This window comes from Cricetulus griseus, chromosome 4 (assembly GCF_003668045.3).
Source record: "Cricetulus griseus strain 17A/GY chromosome 4, alternate assembly CriGri-PICRH-1.0, whole genome shotgun sequence".
Classification (NCBI taxonomy): domain Eukaryota; kingdom Metazoa; phylum Chordata; class Mammalia; order Rodentia; family Cricetidae; genus Cricetulus; species Cricetulus griseus.
Genome location: NC_048597.1, coordinates 11,051,088 through 11,057,087, shown reverse-complemented (window position 1 = coordinate 11,057,087; position 6,000 = coordinate 11,051,088).

Here is a 6,000-nt window from a genome sequence, read left to right as displayed (position 1 = left end):
ACACACTCACACACACATTCACATTTAGATGTACATAAAAATACACATTTTTACATACACACACACTCACACACTGATACACACACAAACACACACCCTACTGAGTCCATTTAGAGTTGTGTGTAAAGATTTTCACTTGTGATTGGATAGTCTACTGGGGAGCATGTCCCTGGATGACACTTATTCTCTGTCAGCTGTGTCAATATTTTCAATTGTTCACCTTTCCCTCTGAGGACTGGAAATTTTGGTAATAAGGATTGTGCTTTTGTATCTTACATCTTATATATTAGATGATGTATTATTTACCCCATTTGCCAAATTATTTTGTTGAGATCAATCATACAGAATCCTTTGAAAGTCAAGTAAGGAACAGTCCTACCATGAGACACAGTAAGTAGATCAGAATACATCAAAGTTAGGGCCTTATGCAAAGAGGTAAATATTCTACCATTGAGCTTTCTCTCCACATATTTGGGTTTCTTTTTTTGGAACAGGATCTTGCTATGTAGCCCAGGCTGGTCCCAAACTCAATTTTACCAGAAGTCTGTGTTCCCTGATGGCTGGGATTATAAGCATAAGTCCCCATATCTGGCTGGGAAATATTTTTGGGTATAACATATTTTATATGATAACCAGTCTAAAGTACATATTCCATTGCTGCCATCATTAATGCTCTCAGCAGTTTACATCAGCCAGCTTCTACTAATGCTGCTGTCAGTAGGATTCTCTTCCAAGGGTACTGAAATCTGTAGCAAATATCCATAGATTTGCCTATTTTCTTACCTTTTTCAGTTGAGATTTAGACATTTAAACCATTCCAATTTTTAAACGGAGAAATGGAAGCTTCTAGAACCTTCCCAAATAGAGCTAACAAATAAAGAGAGGAGTTAAAATTTAATCACTCTAATGATTAATGCTAAAGTTTGAGTGTTCATGACTTCAATATAAGAATGAATTTTCAGGGTGATAGATATTGACCATCAAGTTCACAACCACTGAGAGAGAGAGAGACAGAGACAGAGACAGAGAGACACACACAGAGACAGAAAGACATGGAGAGACAGAGAAATCGACCGTTTTTTCTCATAGAGTCTATTTTAAAACAAGTAGCTCATCCAACTTCAGCTCTCCATTATATTCTCTTACATGAGAACAATATAGAGAAGAGTTTGATAGGTCTTTGCAAAGGCAAATTAGTCTATTGATTTCTGTGAGATATTGATAGCTGAAGTCAGACTTTGGGATTCAAAATCAATATCATTTTAACTTGCTTAATAGAGATAATTTATTTAGGTTATCTTTCTAAGATAATTATCTCATACTTAACTAGTTTAATTCTCAAAAACCCCAGAATCTATATCCATGGACATTTTAAAAGTATTTTTATTAATTAAAAGTTTTCAGTTATTTTATGAAATGAAAGGTTGCAGTTTCCCCTCTCCCCTCCACCTCTACTCCCCCCAGTGCCCTGTCCCATTGTGGCCAATTTTTTAGACTGTGTACTAACAGTAACTGCATTGCTCATGGGTGATGTAGAAAAGGCAGTTGGAGATTGTTTCCTGGTTGAATGTCTCTGACAAAATCACTCACCTCCAATTTCTACAGTCCTCATTCTACATGGTAACTCAAGCCTTCTAGCAAATTGCCTTTCTCTGAACCATTATAAATGGAGATAGCATTATTTTAATGCATGAAATTGTGTTTCCTTTGATGTCAGATGAGCTGTTTAAGTCTGGCTGACTTTTAAAGTATGAGACTATTTTTTCCCTTAGGATTTGGCTTTCATTGCCTTTTTCCTTCATCAGATTCTTCCTCTGCCAAGTTCAGTTCGAGGTTTGCATGTTCAGGTTTTGGGGGGTTTGTTTCTCTGAGTGCAAATGGAGTTCAGCCTTCTTAAAATAGGGGAGATTACGGCTCCCTTCCCCCTTTCACTTTAAAAAATGCTATGGTTCAACACTATTTGATTTAGGTTAAGACTAAAAATAAGTCCTCCCCACTTGTGACTAAACAAGGAAAAGTTCTGTTCAAATGTGCTTTTAAAAAAGTCATAACTGAGTGTAAAGGAAACAGATGAAGAATGGGCTTTGCTTTTGAGATTTAACCTTGATAAAGTATCCTCCTTTGGAAAAATGGCGGCAAGCCCAAACTCCCAATGTTCTGGAGTTTGGATAGTCCCCATTAAAACCAGATTTCATTGTAAATTTACTTATCTTTCTCAAAATATCAGATTTTATATTAACAAAACTTTAAAGCAGGGTGTTGATTTGCTTACATACCTGAGCATGTAAATTACCAAGAAATATTGATCAAGGGATAAAGAATATCACTTAGATATGAGATGTATCTATGTAAAGTGAGTTTTTAATCTTCTTAAGTTTCTCTTTAATTTCAGTTTTAGTGTCTCCTCCTTCAACCCCTCCTCTGATTTTACCTTTTCAATTGACCATTAGCAACTTGGAAACCTGGAAATTTGAATTAAGCTTTCAAGTTGAGTTTCAGAATGCAAGCTAGAAACAAAAATTTTTCTTTCTTTTAAATTGTGGCCAACCTGCCTTAATACTTTCAATTGTACTCTTAAAAACCAAGAATGAGATATCGCAATAGAGGGAGACATTTCTGCTTTACAGAGAAATCAGGCTCTAGGGAAATGTCTGGAGATCTACAAAGATGACACCAGCTAACAATCTAAGCAACGGAGGAGAGGCTACCTTAAATGACCTCCCCAGATTATGAGATTGATGACTGACTTATATGCCATCCTATAGCCTTCATCCAGCAGCTGGTGGAAGTAGAAGCAGACACCCACAACTAATCACCGAACTGAACTGGAACCCAGATGCAGAGAAGGATGAGTGAAGAGCACAGGGGTCCAGACCAGGCTGGTGAAACCCACAGAAACAGCTGACCTGAACATCCAGGAACTCTTGCTCCCCAGACTGATAACTGGAATACCAGCATGGGACTGATCCAGACCCCAGGAACATGGGTTTCTGTGAGGAAACCTCAGAAATCTACAGGACCTCCTGTAGAAGTTCAGTACTTATCCCTAGCATAGGTGTGGACTTTGGGAGCCCATTCCATATAGAGGAATACTCCCTGAGCCAAGACACACGAGGGGGTGGGGGCTAGGCCCTATCCCAAAAGATATAATAGACACTGATGACCCCTATTTAAGGCCTCACCATCCAGGGGGGAGCAGAAAAGATATGTGACAGTTAAGGTTTTAGTTGGGGGGGGGGTGTGGTAGGGGAGGACAGGTGGGAGAAGTGAACTGGGATTGTCATGTAAAACAATCCTGTTTCTAATTCAAATAAAAAAAGTTGAAAAAAAAAAACCTAACCTTTTTAGTGAGACTTGCAAGCTAGCTAAGGCCAATGGCTTAAATTCAGCTGAGAACCAATACAGACATTTTCAGAATTCCACTATGAGCACTTTTCCCTGGGTCTGAAGTTCCTGATTGCCAATATAATTGTGTTTACCAAGATAATCTATTTACCCTTTCTGGTCTTTAAGAGCTTTGGGATAGAAATACTAAATTCTGAAGTCAAATGTCTGAAGCAGGATTTCCCACAGGTTAGCATGTATCTGAGTCTTCTAGAGAAATTGTGTAAACAGAGAATGCTGACACCTGCGGTTTTGACATTGAAGGCCTGCAGTGGGATGTGACAAAGTTAAAAATATTCTACCATGCTGGCCCTTCTTTTTTCTGGCCTATAAACCCAGCTTTGAAAATCACTGATCTAACATAGTCATGCTCATTCTTGTCTTTGTTGTTAATCTCTTTAAATGATGTTATGTAAAACAGTCTTTATGTGTTAGTCAACCTCACTGAAAGTTAGCTCTGATAGGATACATTAGCTGAAGCAACTAGATAGTCTGCAGTCTTAGTTTTGGCTGCTGAAGGTAAAGCCATGCTACATCTCATCAGCATTTGTCCTCCTAATAGCAGGTCTTCCTTCTCCCCAAATAGTAAAGCAACTTTAATCTTTTATTAATCTAATTTCACTTATCCCAAAATAGTACAACAACTTTAAATAACCCAACTTAAACTGTTGTAAAGTTATGTCACCCTTAGTAAATATCAAAAGCAATGTGGTAATGGAACAAAAGTGTCTCTGGGTTGTTCTTGATGGATTTGTGTTGGGCAGGCTCTTATCCTGCTGTCAAAGGGTTCTTATTGCCCTGTACCCATGATGCCAAGATTTTCCTAGGTATTTCAGCCTCAGTGATATCTTTCAGATATGCAACACTCAGCTGGAAGCTGTGAAGTTAAAGTCTCTAATGAGACGTAGAGTATAGCTTGGAATAATTTCTGAAGTCAGTGAAGAGTGTCCCACACTGATTGTCAGCCATCAGCTTCCCAATGCTGCACCGTTTCAGAGGATATGTGATACCATTACACGGTGACAGATCTGGTTTGTCTGGAGTTAATGTGTCCTAAAATCTCTATCTATATCTGCTCTACATTTTTTTAAGCAACTTTGCTTTTGGATAATGTGATGCCAGATACTTTTCAAATAAATTAACATCTCAATGTTACATTTTAAAGTCTATTTTCTCTTTTCTTTCTTTCATTTTTTTGTGGGGAGCAAAGGGAAATTATTAGCATGCTTTGATTAGATCAGCAGTGGAATTTTCTCTAAAGCCTGTCTCTAACGGCTTATTAATTTTACTTATTTTTCTAGCCACCATCAGGCTTAACTACAGTTCATTTAGTTTTTATATTCAGACCACTTTTGCTTCATTATAATGGGAGGTTGTGAGAAAGGGAATAAATTAAATCCACAGTTACATAATTAGGTGCATAGCATTTTAACCCTCTAGACAATAGGGCAAAGGAACTGGGGCTCTGTCTCATTTATCTTGTCTCATAAAACAGTGAGTATAAAGCTGCATATATTACAGTAGATAATTTATAAAGGTAGATCAAATTGAAGTGACCTCAAATAAACTACCCCAAAAAGCCCTGTATTTTTGTTTGGTTCTTTATTGTTAAAAAGTAATGTTCTGTATCTCAGGGGTTTCTCAAATGGACTAAGCAAAATAATATATAACAAACTCATAGCTTCATGCTACCTAGAAAAAGAACATTCAGTTAGGAATAGTTTTTGATTCCAGTTGATATTTTCAATTTTATTTGCTCTTTTCCTTATTATTGTTATTATTATTTGTCTTTATGGCTTCAAATTCTGTGCTAATGTCTTTAATGGACATTTTACTTAAAGAACAAATGGAACTGGGTTAGGTTCTATATTTCTCCCCCTTGCTCAATATTGTGCTAATTCTTTTGTATTCCTATAGCTTGAATTACTGTTTACTTGAACATTAACCAAGCAGTCTAATCTGGAGCATATCTCAAGGCCCTTAGGGATATAAAAGCATGATAAAATAACAACATAGTTTAAAAAAATAAAGACAACACTGTCATTTCTTCCTCTAAAAGCCAGTTTTCTGCATGAACTGGGTTTGGTTCATCCTATATGGAGACTAGATTAAGCCCCAAATACTATTTAGTGTGCAAACCGGCATTTTATTTTATTTGCACTAGTGAGGATTGGATGTAGGGCTTTATGCATGTTCAGAAAGCATTCTAACATTGAGTTAAATTTCAGTCCCATAAAAACATGTTTTAATAATTTAATGATGTGACAGACTTTGATGATCCCCATAGGAGGCCTCACCCTCCTTGAGTAATGGATGGGTGGTGGGATTGGGAGATAGATAGTGGGGGGAATGGGAGGTTGGGAAGGAGAGGGAACTGAGATTAGTATGTAAAATACGATTGTTTTTAATTTAAATAAAATTAATTTAAAACATTTAAGAAACTGCAATGCTATATTTAATGATTTATGCTAACTCCATTGCATGTTTTACCAATACATACTGCTTCACGAAGAGTCCATTTCTCCAAAGCCTTATTCCTACAAAGAAGGATGACAAACAGATGACCCAGGATATTTTCTGCATTTCTGCCCTTCCAGTGAGTAAGTCTTATTGATT